This window comes from Dermacentor silvarum, chromosome 7 (assembly GCF_013339745.2).
Source record: "Dermacentor silvarum isolate Dsil-2018 chromosome 7, BIME_Dsil_1.4, whole genome shotgun sequence".
NCBI lineage: Eukaryota > Metazoa > Arthropoda > Arachnida > Ixodida > Ixodidae > Dermacentor > Dermacentor silvarum.
The window spans coordinates 45,005,126-45,026,735 of NC_051160.1; the positions used below are offsets into that span (position 1 = coordinate 45,005,126).

General features: G+C 46.4%; 1 protein-coding gene, 1 long non-coding RNA gene and 1 pseudogene across 6 annotated transcripts in view; 1 reads left to right on the top strand and 2 right to left on the bottom strand.

The window, feature by feature from the left end:
* The window catches only part of LOC119457972 (glycogen phosphorylase-like), a 211,371-nt gene that overhangs the window by 127,253 nt on the left and 62,508 nt on the right, over window positions 1-21,610 (bottom strand). The gene's annotated exons all lie outside the window — the stretch shown is intronic.
* Window positions 1-21,610, top strand: part of LOC125946726 (uncharacterized) — a 94,943-nt gene that overhangs the window by 58,434 nt on the left and 14,899 nt on the right. The gene's annotated exons all lie outside the window — the stretch shown is intronic.
* LOC119457974 (glycogen phosphorylase-like) overlaps window positions 1-21,610 on the bottom strand; it is an 86,379-nt pseudogene that overhangs the window by 58,424 nt on the left and 6,345 nt on the right.

Here is a 21,610-nt window from a genome sequence, read left to right on the forward strand (position 1 = left end):
CTATTACTAACTGAATGAACAAGCGTGGTGTGAGCGCGCACAAACAAACACGAATAGATCACACTGAATGACTGCAGACAACGACTGTCAAAACGCTGGCAGCAAGCATACGCTGCAGCGGGCGAAGGTACGTGCGGCCTATCGCTTCAACGGAAACTGAGCGGCGAATGCACGGCGCATAAAGGTCAGAGCCGTGTGGAGATAAGAGACGGTACGGACGACCGCGGTGTTGGCAGAGTAGAAGTGCGCCCCCCCCCCCCTCCCCGCTCCTCCGGCGCTGGCTTCCTGCTTCCTTGCTTGCGCGTGGGAGATGAGTGCGTTCGCTCTCCGTGATAGCACGCGTCCCCGCACGCTTCCGCTCGGGCATACGGCGCGCGGCGAAGAGTTTATCTATGGGAACCACACGGCGGCGACGACGACGGCGGCGACGACGACGGCGACGGCAGAAATCCGGTTCAAGTGTCTATATAATTGCTATCGCAATAAAATATCGACACTCAAAAACCATTGAAATGAGTTAGGACGTGGGTACTAAGTGAAGGAAAACTAAAGGATGCTGGTAGAAGGATGCGCATGACTCGGCATAAATGACAATGACTCAGCGAAAAAGCACTAACACTCAAAAACCACTGGAATGGCTTTGGACGAGGGCACTAAGTGAAGGAAACACTAAAAGATGATGGTAGAAATCATAGTCATGACCATGACTGAGCCAAAATGACAATGACTCAGCGAAAAAAGATTAATACTCAAAAACCACTGAAATGGGTTCGGACATGGGCACTAGGGAAAGGAAACACTAAACGATTGTGATAGGTCATACGCATGACCATCACTCAGCAAAAATGACTCAGCGAAAAAAGATTAATACTCAAAAACCACTTAAATGGGTTCGGACGTGGGTACGTGGGCACTATGTGAAGGAAACACTAAAGGATGATGGTAGAAGTCATAGTCATGACCATGATTGAGCAAAAATGACACTGACTCAGCGAAAAAAGATGAACACTCAAAAACCACTGAAATGGTTTCGGACGTGGGTACCAAGTGAAGGGAAACACTAAGGATGGTTTTAGAAGTCATAGAACATGAGCATGACTCAGCAAAAATGAAATGACTCAGCGAAAAAAGATTACTACTCAAAAACCACTGAATGGGTTTGGACGTGGGCACTTAGTGAGGAAACACTAAAAGATGATGGTAGAAGTCATAATCATGGGAATGACTCAGCACAAATGCGAACGACTCAGCGAACAAAGATAACACTCAAAAACCAATGTAATGGGTTCGGATGTTGTACTAAGTGAAGAAAAATGCTAAAGGTCGAAGTCATAATCATGAGCATGACTAAGGCTTTCGTCTTAAGGTCTTTTAGGTGTAGCTAAAGGGACTCTGGAGGACTCATGACATGAATGTCATGACATGCGTATCATGTAGGTCATGAAAGAGCCACCTACGTCTTGGTGCTCTTCATGGCCGTTTCGTTAACTTGGTACGCTCCCCGCACACTACTTCGCATAACATCGATTCCCACAGGGCGTGGGATCTGCCGGTTTTTCTTTTATTGCGATACCAACTATATGGACACCCCAAGCGGATTTCTGCCGTCGGTGCCGCCGTCCCGTGAGGTTCCGTATGAAGTCCAACGGCGATGAAATCGTCGCCGCGCGCCGTGTGCTATATGTGCGAGTGATGATAATTGGTTCTTGAGGGAAAGGGAAAGGTTGGCGCTATCTTCTGCAGCCCTTGAGGGAGCACGGCTCAGCGCCGTGAAAGCGCGCGAGGGACGCACGCTTTCACTCCCCGATGTGGTTGTGAAGAGGAATAGCGCCTCTTCCTCTTCACAACCACAATCTCTCTCTCTCTCTCTCTCTCACGGGTAGCGAACCCACGGCGGAGAGCAAACGCGACTCATTCCGTCGCGCGAAAGGCCGTGGGGGGAAGGGAGGAGGAAACTCGTTTAGCTGCGGCACCAAATGCGTATTTATATAAAACGTTGCGAGGCGAGAAGGTGGTAAAGACTTCCGATCGACTGCTCGCGAGGTCCCGTTCTGATCTCGGCGAAAACCTCGGAGCCGCCGTCAGAGGCACCGGCACAGCCCACCAACGCCGCGCGCGTTCGGTGCGAACGCGGGCAAAACGCCGACGGCGTCGACAACAGTTCTGCGCGTTGCGGTGCTGCTACATTTACAAGTTTAGAGAGCTGATAAACTACTATCCTTTTTTAATGTAGCCTGGTTTCTTGGGCTCCCGGCGTATTATTGCGTTCCTTCAGCACTTAGACATGGCACCACTGCACTATTGTACTACGGCGACGTGAGAAATTTTGTTTCACAGTGTCCGACGCAACTTGGCTTACGTACGGGACCGAGACTTATGACGCAGTTAGCGAAAAACAACTCGACCGTCCTGGCGTTGTTAATTTGAGTTAATGAATCCTGATGGGACACGTTTCCGATGCTTCCTAGGGAATTGTAACTTATTTCGGTACTTTTGAGGCACACTGGCCGCACAGGGCGCTGTGACGTAGTTAGCGAGAACCAACTTGGCCGTGGTGCGTAGTGTAGTGCAATTTACTAGAAGTTTGTGACACATTCCTGACGCCAGGCATTACTGAAAAGTAATTTCGTAACTTTTTCGGGTGCTTAATTTTGAGGCACGCTGGCCTACAGGGCATTGTGACGCAGTTAGCGATAAGCAGCTCGGCCGTGGTGACAAAGTTAGTTTGGGCGTGTAATTAATCTTAATGGACAAGTTTGTGACGTTTCTGTGGCCCCGCAACTCTTTCGGTACTCACGCTTGTCGAAAACGAGATGAGCGATTGCCAAGAGTGACATCATGGAAGTGCGTTATTTTTCTTGCGGCGGCAAAACGCGCAAAAGATAACGCAGAGGTACATAACAATCAGAAAGTTGTAATTCGAAAATTCCATCTTCTAAAGGATTAAAAGCGGATTTTACATTCATGCATTGTCTTGAATGCGAGTAGAAGTCATTCTACGAGCGTCTAGCATGGACCGGCTGGTGGGGTGGTGAAAACATTATTTGGCTATGGAGGGGACAGGAGGTAAGCCTCTGTTGCGTCTATCTGTGCACATAGCGTACCATCGCGACGCCTGAGGCCAAGTTTTGGAAACGCGAAGCCGCCCGTGTATTTGTGCCATTAAAGTGCAGGGGAATAATGCCCGGGAATGGGGGAATGCTTGTAAATAAGTTGTTTTCATATTTTATGGTATTGTTTGGGATGAGTCGGATATTTTCTATGCCATGTATGTAAAAGCGAATTGCTTTTGTTTGTAATGCCGCCCATTCACCGCTTCCGCACGTTTCGCCTCTACACGCAGTTTTCCTATGTCTAAATACCAAAATGACACATGCTTGTATTTACCTTTTTTTTTTTTTGCAGATGATATTGTCCGGTGGAGCTTCGTACGGGAACTACTGCATACCTAGGGTCACAACGTTGGATGAATGCACAAAAACCCCGGACCGAGTATTTATATAGAGCAAAATAAACATTCCTCATTTTACAAGGCGTCTTGCATCTACTTTGTGAAATTGCTCATGACACGAATTCGATGGGGCTTGTTTAGATCGTTCGCAATAATTTTTGCCAAATAAAACGATTCCGCACCAATACCACGCACGGTTGAGCAATAGAAAGAACAAATAAAAAAGAAAGCCAATGGCACAGCTGGCGTAACGCGTGCCAGCTAGTGTTCAAAACGTGCGCGTCCAAAACCGAAACCGGAAGTGTGGTTCAGGTATTGATAACGACCCGCTTGGCGCGCTGCAGTCAGTTCGGCCACTGGGCTCTATGGGAGTGTCCGCTCTTGTTGAATTCCTCTTCCGAGGACAGTGCTGCTACAAATTTCTACAGCCCCGGTGGTAGGTGAACGGTGCCGTTTCGAAAATAATGTGTGTGAGCGATTTTGGTTGTTTTCCTTTTTTTTTCCTCTTTTTTTTCACCTAAACTTAGGGGGTCAACCTATATTCCCACTCGACCTATAATCTGGTGTATACGATAATCTGTGTTAGTAAGTTATGCTTGTACAATAACAAAGCAACCACATTTTATAGCGTCTACAGCCACCGGAAATTCCTCCTGCCGAAATGCCGAGTCGTTCACACTGCCTGGCAACTGTGTCGTTTTAGCTCTCGAGATACTGCAAAAGAAAAAAAAAAATTACCAACAATTACGATACTCCCTAATGTGAAATTTCAGCGCAGCTCTATATGTTATTTCCTTTCGCGTTATATTGGCTGACGCGGCCAATCTGTCTCACGTTGCAAACGGAGCGAAGTCCAGCGCGACTGCCTCACTAATCTGGAGATCGCGAGAGCCAGCGCGTGGGTGACGTGTGGGCACCGCCCTGTCAAAAAAAGCAATTGACTCCAGTTAGGAAATTTCCAATTGGTACCAATTGGAAAATTTCCAGTCGCAAATTAGTACATAACTGGACCAATTGAACCAACTGGAACGTGACCAATTGGTTTTTGGTTGGAGTGACCAATTGTACCCAATGGGTGTCAATTGGTTTGAAAGCAATTGGTTGGAATGACCAATTGCACCAATGGGCAATACCAATACACATATATACCCCACAAAGCAAACCTAAATAGGATTCCAGCTGTCAGAAACAGGTTTGCTGTAGCCTTAGTACTGCATGCATATATAGCTATAGCTCATTCCAAAAATGGGTTCATAAACTGAAAGTATGATTTCCCAGTAGGTTACGTTCTAGCTAGTTTATTCCTATTGGTAGTCCAATTAGACTCAGCTGGGAATGTAAGGTGGGCCTAGCTGGTTCAAACTGGCAAGTCCAATAGGTGACCCGTAAAACGAGCATTCGCAGGGAATTGTGGGGCGCGCCGTCTGCTAGCAGCTTCCGGTTTGACGGACGACGCGGCGGCATCGGCGGCATGCCCGGCGCGCGTTTTTCTACGCAGTTTCAACTGTCAGTCGTGCGAAGCTTTCCGTCCGCTTTGTCGACCAGCGATGTCGTACCATTCATGCAGCTGATTTCTAGGTTTCAGTTCACTCTGACAAGGATACGCTTTTATTCATAAACGAACTCTGGTTTTCGTTTCGGCGGCCTTTTTTGTTTCTGCCAAGTTTAGCTTTACGACATTTGCCGCTGCTTGGACGCACCGTCACTGACTGCTCTGCCTGCAGGTCAGTCAGACAGATGAAAAAGCTATTTTTGTCCTGTAATTTATCAAGCGTATAGAAGCATTGCTTAGAAAATCGGGTGCTGAGGCGACGGCTATAGCAGCCTGGTAAATACTGCCCTGTGATCGTCGCTGCAACCGATATCGTCAGTAACGGCGAAGCTAGCGTAATTAGAAAATGAAGTGCTGAAAACGTTTGAAAACTGCGCTCTGTCAATGGCATTTCTTGGTCGAAACTAGAGGTTCATTTGAAGTGGTACATAGTTTTCGCTTTTTTTGTCAACAAGATGCGGATATGGCCATGTCGCCGAAAAATTACGGCTGCGCATTATCTCTGTCTGTGTTCAAGGAATCAAGGTGGGCTAGTTGGTTACGAGTATTATGTATGTATCTGGCTGTGTCCCGTTTAAATTTGCGCCGTAAACGGTTTCATAATACCTCTATATATCCGAGTACTGAAATAGTTATTGTTGCTTGAGTCAATGTTAGAGAAAGAAATATCATGCATGCATATATAGCTATAGCTCATTCCAAAAATGGGTTCATAAACTGAAAGTATGATTTCCCAGTAGGTTACGTTCTAGCTAGTTTATTCCTATTGGTAGTCCAATAAGACTCAGCTGGGAATGTAAGGTGGGCCTAGCTGGTTCAAACTGGCAAGTCCAATAGGTTACCCGTAAAACGAGCATTCGCAGGGAATTGTGGGTTGTTGGGGAATCATTCCGTGTCGGCCCTTACACAGCTCATCGCCGCCTGATGTGCCACTGTACGTTCATTTTCTTTTTTTCACTGATGGTTCAATTTTGGAAGTGGCAGCCATGCCTCTGATGATTGTGCACAGCTGACTCAGCAAGGTACGCTGCAAGGCAGTAGTTACATGAGTTCACCTTAACGCTTGAATTTGAGCAGCCAACGACTGAACAGCCGACCGTGGCTTTGCTAGGCGCCTGCTACCAGGTAATCTTTGAGTGCGACAAAGCCGGACTGCAAGTGCGTCAATAGGCTTCAACGGCGAAGCGGTGGGGGCGGCGGCTGTACTTCCTTGAACCGGAAACAGCGAGCAGACGGCGCATCCCAGAATCCCCTCGCTCTTTTACGGATCATCTATTGGACTCAATTGGTTGCATCCCTGACGCAATCGTAACCAATTGGAGGTAAGGATTTCCCGATGGGCCCAGTTGATTCCAATTCGCAAGTCCAATCGGACTCAATTGGTTTCACTTTGACTCAATCGTAACCAGTTCGAACTAGGGATTTTCCAATTGGTTCCAATTGGTCCCAGTTGATTCCTATTGGAAAAGCTAATTGGAGTCAATTGTTTTTTTTTTATTTTTTTTACTGGTGATTCACAGCAGTCGCCGCCAGCAGACCTACCAGACGAAGCGTGCTACTCTGGCACCATCTCGTAGACATCTTCGCCGCACTACGCTTTTCTCCTCGCGATTTTGCCATACCCTCCTCCACTTTCCGCCTCATGGTTCCGCTGCTCCCTCCTCTCCACTTTCCTCCTCGCGTCTTTCAACCCCCGCTGCGCTCCGCATTCGCTTTCATCTTTTGCTGTGCTCGTTCGCTCGGTTACACCGACGCCACCAACGCCGCCGATCCCAGCAGGAATGGGCGCCTAAGAGCTGTGCTCTAAAAAACAAGAGTGCGCAACATTTTACTGCTACCACCATCTACTGAGCGTGTGCAAACTTACATGCCCCACGCTTCTACCGCGCATGTCAAGTTAGTGTGCTTTTCTTTTCTCGCGGCAATACCAAAGATAAGCCCTGAGGAAGAAGCAATACTTCTGGAACTCCTGGCAAGCACATTTTTGGCTACGCATCAAGAGCAGAAGAGACATTTGCCAAAGAAGAGAGGATGACAGCGCGATGGTATATCCCTCCTGCTCTACAGACTCGCATTCCGATTGGTATGTAGCAAATAATTCTGGTGGCAGGGGTGGCAGAAATTTGTCTGGAACCAATCGGTGCCGAATTGGATTCCGTGCCACTCTAGATGCCAAATGAATAGCAGTCAAAATGTCACGTTACCATCAGAGGAGGCTTGACAAACAAGAAAGATGCAAAAAAGGACGGGCAGTGACTAAACAACGGTATTTCACTCATGGTAACGCTGATGTTTCTAATATTCCAGAAGCGTCAATTTCCAAGTTGGAATTTGCTTAGTCAACTTAGCCCGTACAGTGTCCCCTTAAAACTTGTGTCAAACGCGAGAATTAGAGTTGGCCGAGGCCATTGTAGGTCTAGGCACAGAATGTGCAGCCACTCACCTGTGTGTCGACCCATTTGAAGCCCTTGTTGGTCTTCTCCACACGGCCGTAGAAGTTGACGGGAGTCATGTATTCTGGGCGAGCCTTCTCCCACGGGTTGCCAAAGCGAAGCCAGTCGTCTGGCTCTTCAGTCTGTAAGACGGGGACCAGGCCGCACACAACAGCAATGTCTACAATGTAATAAGGGTATGGGAGGGCTGCATGACTAGATTTGGTGCCGAAAATACAATCAAGGAGACAAACGATCATCCACTCCCATTTCATGCATAGCAGCCAATGCTATAGAGGATAGAGATATGAAATATGAAAGACATAGGAAAATATAGCTATCTGGCGTGCAGATATAGGTATCACGGTACTATCTGGTTTGCTTCATGTTCACCTGACGGTGAGGTGCAATTAGCGCATCACTCATGGGCGTCTAAATCTAAAAAGGACATGACATTTGTGCTCTTCGGCACTTCAGTCTTGCTTTTCTGTGTGAAATCGGCCTGAATTCATTATGCTGCAAAATATTCTGGCACCTACTTTTCATTTCTGGGAATGGTTACGAGCACCTCCGATGATGCACTGCAAGTCTTCCATTGCGGTCAATTGTTAGGCTTTTTGGCTAAAACGTTAGTCTAATTTGCATAAGTACTCATCTAATTTACCTTGAGTAATCTTGAAATGTGCACCTCGGTGGTAAAAGCAATAAAGAGGTCATCCTTTAATTATCTCGTCTTCTGCACATCTCATCTTCATCACTCTGTAAATATGCACACATAAACAAGAAAAGTGAAGTTGCTAGTCAGCACGTTTATGTGTCTTGCATCCTTTCGTCTACGTATTTCATGCCACTTTACCATTCCTACTTTTGACAACGGACAGGTGATATCTGCGCCTAGGTTTTTATACTGCCAGCGTAGCATTCAAGCTCACATTACTCTGATCACCAAGACACCTACCTGCTCGCCATTGGTGATCTTCTGCGTGAAGATACCGTACTCGTAGCGGATGCCATATCCATAGGCTGCCAGGCCAAGCGTGGCCATTGAATCGAGGAAGCAGGCCGCCAGTCGACCCAGGCCGCCATTACCCAGACCGGCATCCTCCTCAATTTCCTCCAGTTCCTCAATGTCCAGACCCATCTGCGCAAGCCAGTATAGAAGGCCCAAAGTTGTGGTGAACGCAGACGCGTGCGAGAAAAGTTTGCAGTTTCGCCGGACAGTTCGCCGTTGTTGTTTTAGCTTGCTTGAAGGGACGCGTGGCTGATTTGTACATCGTAATCTTTTACAATTCTTGACATTGACTCACTCACGCCTCGTGCATAGGGGAGAGACGTCCGTTTCCTTTTTCTCATCGGCCTGACAGGGGGTTCAGCGGCACGCTTTTCTTCAGTCTTTATAAACTGGCCGGGATAGCCATTGCTGACCAAATCTGTGTCACTCTTTTCAACTCAGCTCTGCGTGCGTCAGTAGTCGAGCACAATCGGAATGCACGGGTGAACAACGTAGAGGCAACAATGTAGAGGTGAACAATGTACCCCGGCCACTTTATAAAGACTCTAGAAAAGCGGGCCGCTGAACCCCCTGTCAGGCCGATGAGAACAAGGAAACGGACCTCTCTCCTCTAGGCACGAGGCGTGAGCGAGTCAATGTCAAGAATTTTCAAAGATTATGGTGTACAAATCTGTCACGTCCCTTCAAGCAAGCTAAAACAAAACCTGCCGTGCTTGCTCAGTGGCTATGGTGTTGGGCTGTTGAGCACGAGGTCGCGGGATCGAATCCCGGCCACGGCGGCCGCATTTCTATGGGGGCGAAATGCGGAAACACCCGTGTACTTAGAATTTAGGTGCACGTTAAAGAACCCCAGGTGGTCCAAATTCCCGGAGTCCACCACTACGGCGTGCCTCATAATCAGATCGTGGTTTTGGCACGTAAAACCCCATAATTTATTTTTTAAGCTAAAACGACAACTCGTCCGAGTCAAAGACCGCCTCAAAAAAGAAAAATATCCCGGCGTCATCTACAAAATTCCTTGCCAGGACTGCCAGGCGTGCTACGTAGGCGAGACGGGAAACTTTAAAAGAAGGCTACAGCAGCACCGCATTGATGTAGCCAAAGGGCACACAGTTTACAGCGCCCTGGCAGAGCATCATGAGAAGACTGGTCCCAGTATTAACTGGCATTCGGCTTCCATCATCGAAAGAGAGAAGAAATTATCATCCCGATTGCTTCTTGAATCATTCTGCATACAATCTCCAAACCGACACGGGCCCCCTCCCTCAGTTGTACGCAAGCGCATTACGTCTTCCGACGCATATATAATAAATACCATCATGCATTCGCGTTCATTGTGATCAAGGCACCCGTACTGGGCGCCGAAACGTCAATGTGTTGTTTTGTGTTCTTCAGTTGGCGAGTGTACGTTAATTCAGCCATGTTCTTCCCTCGCCGGACGAGTTTTCGTCAAAACCTAGACTTCTTCACTACAGTGTGTCTCATAATCGGATTGTTGTTTTTGGGCACAAGAACTCAGAGTTTAAATTTCAGACCAATAATTACCAATACAAAATTAATACAAAGCAATATTAGTGCATAGACAAATGAAATATAACAAAGCCGGTTATGTGGACTGATTGAACTTAACGTCTCAAATCAAACATACAATTAATGACAGATGCTATAGCGTACACGTCTCCGTGACAGTGAATTAATTTGTCTATCAGATTCCCACTGCTGATGCCGCAGCCAATGCAGAAATGCGCTACTCTACACTGCGATGGAAGCACCAAAATGAATGCTCTGTTTTGCGAAGCTCCTGCATCAAGAGACAGCATTCCTGGATGTATATTTCATTTCGTGGAATTGTTCACATGGTAAACTTGCGACAGTTGAAACACTGCCAATTTCAAATCCGGGTTAATTAAATGAAATCACCATATTTTCGTTAGCCTACTGTCTTTCAGGTGCATTTTGAGGCTGCTCAATTCAAATATCGCCGCTATTTCAATTTAATTCAAACTTTTTGGCTGCCCGGAAGGTCAATTCAGCCATTAACAGCTGATGAAACAACATTCAAAAGGTGGGGATAGTCCAAATGTGCTCACTTATCATGCTTGGACTGATACAGTATTGGGCACCCACTAGAATGTCATGCCAATGGCCCAGTCTTTTTGGTTTTTTTTCTTTTTATGGCTTACCATACCTCTTTTCATTGTAAGAATGGCATGTGTCCACAGTGCTTCCATAAGAAGCTTTACTGGGGGCATTAATTGTATGCACCCAGTTACAACCTTGCCCAGCAAGAGGTACCAAGAAGTCTACGCAGTCCTTAATTGCTGACGTACGTTTCCTATCTATATGAGGCTTTCCTCAGGAAAGCCTCGCTGATTGACAAGTTCGTTCACCAACTCAAACCGAGTCTTTACAAGTGCCCGACCCTGCCAAGTATGCAAACAGACCTTGGATTGAGATTACGCGTTCACTGCTAGCTGCCTCTGCGCAGCAGGCGTCCTTTATCTTGACACTGTTTTGCATGTTGAGAGGCACGCAACACATCCCTATGCATCTTTCCGGAAAGCTTATCCTGAGCCCCTGAACGTTATCAATGCGGCGCTAAATGTGCCTCGCTCTTGGCTTGGGGAATGCATGCTAAGGAAGGACCTGTCTATGCCTCGAGAGCGCAGGAAGGCCAAGCTGCCCTTTATCAGTTTGAACGAGAAGGTTCCTCCTGTCGTCGAGGCCGAAAATAACCAACCTTGGAGCTGTCAAGTGCATAAAAAAAAAAAAAAACATTGCGTGCAGCACACATCTCCCCAGCTAGCACAAAAGCGATAGAAAACTGCTTCCATACCGATTCGCCAAGACTAAATGAACGTCTGAAAGACGCACTAAAAAATCCGTGCAGTCCGTTTAGAAGGTGATAAACGGTCGTATATCGTTGCTAATGTCCGGCGGATATGACTATTGCAAGAAGTTCTAGAATCCTGCTTAAAGTAGTTTCGAAAAATCCTGTCTTGAAATGGGATTTTGTAAGACCATTAGAAGCATTTAAAAAATAGAGATTGAATCCTGCTACAATCAGGATTTTGACATCCGTTTTTTTTCACCCTCCCCTCTAGCGCCCCCCTCGTCTCCCTTTCCTTCCCTCTCCCCATGCCCCTGCGGCGTTTCGCCGGCCGGCGGCATGCAGGTTTGCGCTTGTGCAATACACGAAACACATACAGCAATAACATTTTTTATTGCAAAAAGTAAACACGACTAGACAAGCTAGCAATCAACATTAAATATGAGTGCCTCCGGATAACGTCCATTACAGGTATCGACCTTGATAAACCTGGTTTCGAACAGGCTGCTGGGCTGTAGCTCCTTAATTCAGCAGGTCTTCTTACTGCAAAAACATTAGGCATGTGTAAAACGTATATTAATTGAAGCACACTTTTCTTAGTGAACGTATAGTTTTTCAATGCATTGGCAATAAGCACTGCAATATATCTTGGCAATGGGCAGCACTACAATATATTGGTCCAAGCACACAGTTTTCGAGCATTCCACCTTTATTAACATGGTTCTAACATTAACCGATCACAAGTGAAATTCCCTTCTGTTGCCTTGAAGACATACTTTACATCTAACTGAAGGTGTTGCATGTACAATCGCCAACTAGTGTAAGTGTCGGCTATTTTGCTAGCTTTCAGGAGGCTGTTGTCTTGACTAGTTGGCGACTGGTAGATGACAGCAGCCTCCTAAACACGTGCGAAGTAGGTGCCAATTAGCATTCAAAGAAAGGAATAGATAATGCATTTCTGATAATGTTGTACGAGAAAAGAGGTAAGTGTGGCTCTGCAAAGGCACAGCTTCAGTGTGACAGCATTGTTACACCACCGCAATTTTATTTGCCACAGATGACATAGCCAACTCAGAAATGGCGCAGGCTTGAGCATATACCTAAACACCAGTCTATCAAAACCATCGCATACTTCAAATTGAGCAAATATATTGCGATTCCTTAAAAAATAAAAGACAGCAGACGAGCGCAACCTTAAGTAACAGCGACTATTTGCAGAACGGCTGCTTCAAGCATATACAGTAAGAACTTCAGTTGCTGTAATTAAACCATTAAAATGTTGCACGCCTATGACTTGCCTGTTTGAAAACCTCCACACAATAACATTGCCAAGCACTTGTAAAGAATTTTTTTTACAAAAACAGTGAGTCATCCACACACAAGGTGGGAACATAAGCCGTAATTTTCCACCCAGTTTCACTAACTTTGACCTTGGTGACATAATTATAGTTACGCAATGGGTTAAAGGTTAAGCTCGTGCAGTTTATATATCAATTATGATCTAGAGTGCTTGCGTATGCAATTTATTGCTTACACCGAAATGAGCCCACACACTAAAACCCACACATGGCGCGCGGCGACGATTTCATCGCCGTTGCACTTTATACGGATTATCACGGCGACGACGACGGCGGCAAAAATGCGCTTGGAGTACCCATATAATTTCTATCGCAATAAAAGAAAAAGAACCGCGGCGTAAATTTCTCTCTCTTAAATGGCATGGTCGCCGTTACGTCGTCGCGCCGTAACACGCGTGTTCGAGTCGATGTCTCAACGCTGCGGCTGCGACGCAGAGGAGCTACGACGGAGGCCCAGTCCCGCCAACGAAACTGCTCACAACCGGCCAACGCTCGCTTCAAAGGCAGGAAAAGAAAGGGAGAGGGTTAAGCTGGCGCCGGGCCGGCGGCGGGCGCGCACGGAGACAGTCGAAGGTGGGGGAGCTACGAGGGAGTTGAGAGGGAGAGTGAGGGGAGCCACCGAAGCGACGGGGTCACCTCTGCTCAGCCAAATCCGCTTCCCTGACGCCCTCCTCCCTCACCTTTGACGTGTCCGCGCGCGCCCGGCGCCGCCGTGCTGGCGCCGCCCGCTCCCTACAGCATCGTTTTATGCGAGCGTTGCTCGACGTGGGCAGTCTCGTGGCCCCTACTCGCCATCTGCTTGCGCGCCGTGATATCTAACGACTCCATTCGTACGTCGTGCTGTGGTGCACGAATACTTCAGAAATAAGTCTTTCCTTTAATTAGAACAAACTTTCCGGCTCCTTCGAGTTCGAATTATCGAGATACGACTGTATATGTATCACGCTGAAAATTTAATTCGTACGACTTTAATATGAAATAACAGTTACCTGGGTTCTTGGAGTTCAGGAGTTTCGTGGTGGCCCTTTGGGCGGCGGCGTTTTCGTCTGCCCATTTGGCACCTGTAGAGGGTACATGATCGGTGTCTTCACCCTCACGCGCCTTCTCTCTTGCACGTAGGTATGGGCCTGCATAGTAAGTTACAAAAAAACTCTTTATTCTTATGCTGATAACTCGGAGTATCTATGTTTATAATGTAACAGCAGTGCCTATTACAACTGTATATTAGAATTTTCTTTTTTTAACAGAATTTTGTTACTGCACAGACTTGCAAAAAGAAAACGCCAGTGCGACCTCAAAATTTATTTGTTGCATGACTGAAGCCAAAAAATGTTAGGTATCCTAAAGAAAGATGCTGTAAATAGCTACACTGTCGGATTATGTTACAAAAACAAGGCAACAGTGCACTACATGCACGGTGTTTCATTTAACTTTAGCCAAACATTAAAAATATGCAAGTGCCACGTACCAGGACAGAACCAAGGTAATGTTGGAGATACTCAGATTATTTTTTGCATTCCGCCTAGTTAGATAATTAGTTCTAATTAATTAATTAACTTCTCAATTACTATAGTTAGATCAAAAGTGTCAATGAGAAGATTGTAAAGCAACATGAGAAACCCCTGATACCGCTTTCTGTTTCTCAATATGAGCTACATAAAGTGTTTTTACAAGTGTGAAAGGTGCCTGCCAATACACGCAAACTGCCTCGAGCGGCCAGTCGTTCGGCAGTTTTGCGTGTATTCGCGGGCACCTTTCACGCTCGGAAAAACACACGAGTGATCTCGCACAAGAGCGTTGACGGAAGAATGCTGTAGCTACGCGAAGATCGTAGCACGTCTAATCATTCTGCACCAAACGGGAATGTCATCGTCTTCCTAACGATCAATGGTCAACGAAACGTCGCAGAGGTAATTTTAGACAGCTTTGGCAAACCTGAATACGCATACAATAAAAGAAACGTACGCAGACGTAAACATGCCTCTTAAACAATATTAGAGATTGCAGTTAAAATCAAGGCGCTTTCATTGAAAAACTTCATTACCGCCTAAAACTTCCACCTAAAACTCCCGCCTGAAAACCGTAAATAATTAAACACGACAGGTGTCAAAGTGGCCGTGACTACTTACGTGAGCAAAGAAGATGTGGAAGGCAGTCTGGCGCTCCGCAGTTCATGAACGAATACGCGTCAGGAACTTAACGGCTGGTCCTGACAAAAATAACGGTCAATGTAACGGCGGGTTCAAAAGTTACGCAATCTGGAGGGAAGCTGCGCGGAGGGCGCAGTCCGCTTGGCTGCTCAGACTGCGTCGGCGCAAGCGATGACGCCGATGAGCCGTCGCGCCACTCCTCGCTTTGTCAGGTAGCCGCTATGACACGTCACGGCGCTGCATCCTCTTGCGACACACGCTGCTGCAATGCAGAAAAATACTCAGTGTGGCTTCGTACTCGGTACCTGAAGCACAGAAATGCTAGCTAATTTAGCTAAGAAAATACAAAATGCGGCTGCTACCATAATGCTAGCGGCACCTTACAAAGGTAATTTGAAATAACAAAAGTCGAACTCTTTAATGCCTCATTCTTGGCACTTTGCGGTAGGTAGGTAGGTTCCTAACTCGCTTTATAATACAAACAAGTGATGTGCAACCTATAATGGAATCAAACTTCTGCCGTGGGTCACAGCAGCCGGTTCTCTAGCAACTAGACTACGGTGTCTTTTTCTTCCTTTCGGTCAAAGTAAAACAGGTTAACCAAACAGAACCCGCCGTGGTTGCTCAGTGGCTATGGTGTTGGGCTGCTGAGCACGAGGTCGCGGGATCGAATCCCGGCCACGGCGGCCGCATTTCGATGGGGGCGAAATGCGAGAACACCCGTGTACTTAGATTTAGGTGCACGTTAAAGAACCCCAGGTGGTCCAAATTTCCGGAGTCCCCCACTACGGCGTGCCTCATAATCAGAACTGGTTTTGGCACGTAAAACCCCATAATTTAATTTTTTTTAACCAAACAGACAAAACGAAAACTGCGACAAACAATATCAAAACATTTTACAGTTTGAACCGTCAGTCCAACTTGGCTGACATTGTCATTTAACATTCTCTGAGCGTTTTCAAGGGATCTACCCTCGACAGCCACTCAGGTACACAGCAATCATGCGTTCTAAATTTTCCTTCACAGAAAAATGGCAATATTCGCCAGGAGGGACAGATCGCGTTGAAGTGTATCGAGGACTGTTCAACAATGTCCTCGCGTCGATGACAAAATCAACGTCGAAAGTGGTGCTTAGTTTCCGGAGAAGTTCACAAACTGGGACAAGCGGAATTCGGTGACTTGTAACCCATCATAGCCATCCTTGAAATTCCACACATTTACGTGGACAAAGACTTGCCTGATTTTCTGCAGATGATGATGCATAGTCCGAAGAACCTCCATTTTCGATGCCCGCGCTCATAGGAGGGTCGTTTTGTGGAACAAAATATTATCTAGAAATGTCTTGCGTGTGTGCTTCTGCATTTTCTCCTTTCAAGGCAAGGTCACTTTCGTGAAAACTGTCCTCGGATTGAGCATCCTCATGTGGCGAGGATACTTCACTAGAAGCATGGTTACTACTTTCATTAACCTACCATGATACTTATTGGACGGTACTCGTGGCAACAGGACTGGTAGATATCGGTTCGTCATTAACTCTACGCCTCTTCTGACGGTCTGAAAGGTCAGCGTAACTTTTCTTCTTTATTGTGGAATTCATTATGAGCATAAAGAGCAAGCAGCTGCCCCTTCAGTGCTCACTCACCACAATGCAAACACCCGCGCCAGGGTTGATTGCACTCTCTTCTAACAGGGCGAAGCAAAAACAAAAACCAATGTCCGTTTTTCCCGCCAAAAAGCGGAAGAAAACAACAACAAAAAATCAATAATTGTAGGCCGCTAGAACAAGCGATTTTAAACGTCTTCTAAAATCCGCCTTATAGCAAGATTTTTCCATCCCAATTGAATCCTTCTCGATGTTGACTTCTTCAATCTAGATTTTTGACGGTCAAGGCGAAATATCCATGAATAAGAATGATTATATCTCTTTTGTGCTAGCTGGGTCTTGTGCGTGCAGAGACACGCACGAGAGATGTTCATTGTCTCACTGCAGTTAAAGCACAGCCAAAGCCAAAGGGAAAACCAAAGGGAAAACCAAAGGGTAAGCCAAAGGGAAAATTTGGAATTTTGAGAGAAATCTTTAATCTGATTTCATTGTCAAAACACTACAATGTGAAACGCACGATAGTTCATTGAGAATTGGGGCCGTATTATTTAATGCTTTAGTTTTTGAAGAATTCGCTTTGCGAGCAGTGATTCGTCGCCGTCTGGATGACGCCATCGCCTCGGGGTGTGCACGCATATTATGATGACGTCACGAACATGTCAATCATGCGGAAACCAAATCCGTCGTCTAGCTGCTACGAAGCGAAGTGGAGCGAGGTGCTAGTTTTGGTGTGATTCAAAGGTGCCATGTGCAGAGCCTGTGCGTGGCCGTGTGCACGGTGCAAGATAGGCGTTCACAGCAAGAAGCGTTCCTAATTTGCTATATTTTCCCTTGGTTTGTGACGTCTACATCCAAAAACAAAACCTGTGCACCGATTGGCCTCTGTCCTTCCTCTCGTTCTCATTACATCAGCAGACCGCCCAAATGTGCGACGTCACCGCCAAAGTGAATTCTTTATAAACCGAATCGTTACAGAATACGGCTCCTGCTGAACTTATTTGACACAAGTTAGTTGCATTTAGGAGAGGAAGCAAAACTCTCTACCTACTGTTGCAAGCATTTAGGGCCACATTTTCATCAATGCGGCTCTAAATGTGCCCCACTCTTTGCCTGGGACATGAATGCGAAAGGAAGGGCCTATTTATGCCTCGAGAGCGCATGAAGGTCAAACTGCCCATTATTAGTTTAAACGAGAGGCTTACTCCTATCGCCGAGGCCGAAAATAACCAACCTTGGAGGTGTCAAGTGCATAAAAAAAAAAAAAAAAAACATTGCGTGCAGCACACATTCACACGCACAAGAGATGTTACTGCTGTTCAAGCACAGCCTCTTTAGCGAAATGGAAAATTTGAATATTAAGAGAAAACTTTAATCTGACTTCCTTGTCAAAACACCACAATGTGAAAGGCATGATATAGTTCATCGAGAACTGCCCAACCTATTTTAAATAAATTAGATGCATTCAAGTGAGAAAACAATATTCTCTACCTACTGTTGCAAGCAGTTTTCATTTCGGGCATTAATTGTGATCACCAGAAGTTTGTAAATTTTAAAAATGGAAGAAGCACAAAGTTTACACTTTTTCAATTTTGCACCAAGACATACATCGCTGTTCTGTAAACTGTATTTATCAGAGATAATGAAGTGGATAAATGTGGTAGCTTACAAGTGATGTGAAATCCTTATACTGCCTACGTGAACGAATGAATAAACTTTTATTTCCCTTTTTGCTATCTGTAAGTTAGTGGTAATTTCAGGGTTGTGTAAGCATCAATTTTTGGCCACTTTGTATGTCCTAACTGATATGTAGTTCACGGTAACACGACAAGTGTATTTGTTGCAATAGACTTATTGCGAACCGTGATGCTTCACTTTCGTTTTTCACCAATTTTCTGAAACATTTCTGTCTTCTCATTGAAGGCCTCGCTACAGGTGGTAGATTTTTTTACCTTCCTCTTCTTTTTTAATTATGGGGGTTTTACGTGCCAAAACCACAATCTGATTTTTTATTGTGGGGTTTTACGTGCCAAAACCGCGATCTGATTATGAGGCACGCCGTAGTGGGGGACTCCGGAAATTTGGACCACCTGGGGTTCTTTAACGTGCACCTAAATTTAAGTACACGGGTGTTTTCGCTTTTCGCCCCCATCCAGGCGTGGATCCAGGGGGGATGTCCGGATGTCCTGACCCCCCCCCCCCCCCCCCCCCTCAGATTTCTGCATCGCCCCCTCGCTGACAGGGGGATGGCCCTGTCGCAAAAAATATGGCCACCAGCATTCTTCAAAATTATTTTTCGCGAGTACCAGTGGTAACAGCCATGTAGAAGTAAAGCTAGCTCGCTCACAAGCTTAGTTGTATTCCGTAGGGGTGTGGTGTCGCGAGGTTGCCGTAGTTATTTTTTCTCATGCACACCTTGGACCTCCTGGCGCCGGCCGTGCCTTACTCGTACCGTCGGTTGCGTCGAATGAACGAGGGGACGTCCCTTTTGCCAAGCATGCCGATGTCCCCGCGAGCGCCTTCGCGCCTGATCAACTTAGTTCCCCATTGGGGTGTCAACGGTTGCCTCATTGGCTGTCATCGGTTCCGCGATCAACCTGCTTAATGAAAGAGATCTCTCCTGTTCATATATAAATAATAACAACTAACAGCTAAACTAAGGACTACGCATAGGCGACTTTTTTTTTTTTTTAACTGTAGCACCAATTGTGATCACGTTGACAATATCCAGTACGAGCGCAGTGCCGTTCGTACGCTACAAGTTTTCCCGTTGTAACACCGCAGTTGTCATACAGGAGGCTCAAAGCCGCCGGATCCGTTTATATGAGTGGCCGTGCTCGCGGAGCGGGGTGAAACCTCGAGCAGCGGCTGCGAAATGGGGGAGCGTGACGTCAGCGGCCAACGCCAGTGCGCGGGCATAGAGAAAGGACTTGCGCGGGCATAGGATGGCGTCGCGTGGTTAGAGAAACGGGAGCAGATGCGCGCCTTGTGTAAAAGTATGACGTCGCGTGGGAAACAAAACATCAAGACGCTAGCTGGCTCGCGCTCACGGCTACTACGCCACATCGTTCTTCCTGTAGGTGGCGTCGTGAGTCTTCATACGCGGTGATTCGCATATCGTAAACAACCAGCGTAGTGGTTGCCGCGTTGGAGCGGAGCGTTGCTCCAAAGCAAACGTAGGTGTCTCAGCCGAACACAAGGAATCTTCTTAAGGAAATCAAGGTGTCCCAACAGAACTCCAAAGATGGGCCCGTGCTTACACGTTTATAACGAACCTGCGACAGATCATCCCAAATTTTATTTTAAGAAACAATACAGGCTAGATATACCGGGTGTTCAAAATTAAGCTTTATGGTTTTCTTAAAATGAGGCACTGGGAGGCACGTGAAAACCACCTGCGCAAATAAGTTATGTGGCCAGGGGGACACAAAGTGAGATGACAATTATCGCTAGTCAGCAGCCGAATTGACTAAAATTGAATAATTAACTTTTTATTGACTGCAGTAAGTGTGTATGTTTGTATTCAAAAGTTAGAGGCAGTCGTGTTTCTACACAGTTTCACTTCCAAGAATCCTTCTTTACTCGCGTACAACTTTCTGTGGCAATGAAGGAAAAGCTACGGAGGCAAAGCGCTCACAAGTGAGGGTGCTTCTGAAAAGAGTCCCGCGTTTTAATCCACGTTGGTTTATGTTGGCGAAGAGTAAACATAAACAGCTGTTTAGCAACAGTTAAATAAGACAGAACACACCACTGAGTGTAAAAGTTTACTCATTTTGCGGCTTTTCCCTTCCGCGTCTGGGCAAACGCGAAATCGTCGCACGTGGAAGTTGCGTCGATTCAGCGTCTGTTCCGAGCAACCAAAAGCACTGTCAAACGCTGCCGGACTACTTGGCGCGGTAACACATGTGCAGCATCCACGCGCCCGTAGCTTTCCCTTTATTGCCACATAAAGTTGTCCGCGAGTATAGCGTGTCTATGCTCCGAGATATCCCAACTACAAATTTTCATTGTCGTTTGCATGATTACGCATGCAAGAGAGTGAGGATCGGCGCAAAGCTCCTCCCTGATGTGCCGCGGCTGTTGAGTGCGGCGTTTAGTCTGACAACGCGGCGAAGGCATGGGCAAAGATAATAACTGTCCCCCTTCCCCTCACGGCTGGCGAAATGAAAAAAAAAAAAAAAATCGAAGAACCCGTAACCGCTGTCGTAACACGCGACCGCGCAGCCTGTAAAGATGGCGGCAGCTGCCATGCCGAGATAATGGCGCGCGCAGAGAAGCCGGAGGGCAGTGCGCGTGCGTAATGGTGACTAGATGACCGGGCATGGTCCTTGCCTGGGCTACCCAAATAAAGTGACTTCTAAGTATTGTAAGTTTTATTGAAATCAAAAGCAACAACGGTACCATCAACAGCAGAAACCTTTAATTTTTAGCTATGCTAACGAATATTTCATACTGCCGCTTTAAATTTGGTGTTGTCATGCACAAATTTCATCACAACACTTCACCCATCAAGATGTCAATGCCCTAAAAATGTTCAAAATGCATCCCTTCCAGAGCAACGCAAAGCATAAACCGCTCTCGCGTCGAGTCGATAACTCTGCGCAGTACAATTGAAATTTGGAGTCGGATATCTCGAAGCACGAACACGCTAGAATAATTCTTCCGACTGATACTGTGCAGAAACACGACTGCCTGTAAGTTTTCAATACAAACATACCCACTTACTGCAATCGACAAAAAATAATTGTTCAATTTTAGTTAATTGGGCTGCTCACAGCGATAATTATCATCTCACTTTGTGCCCCCCTGGCCACATAACTTAATTGCACAGGTGGTCTTCGCGTGCCTCCCAGTGCCTAATTTTAAGAAAAGCATCAAGCTTAGTTTTGAACACCCTGTATTATCAGGCACAGCCGCCAAGCACATGGCTGTATTGGGTAATGTCATTTTCCTATAAGCTCGGAGAAACCGATACCTGGCTTCGCTATAGGGCTTCTTCATCTTTCTGGGGTTTTACGTGCCAAAACCAGTTCTGATTATGAGGCACTCCGTAGTGGAAGGCTCCGGATTAATTTTGACCACCTGGGGTTCTATAACGTGCACTACAACGTAAGCACACGGGCGTTATTGCATTTCGCCTCCACCGAAATGCGGCCGCCGCGGCCAGGATTCGATCCCGCGATCTCGTGCTCAGCAGCGCAACGCCTGAGCTGACTGAGCCACCA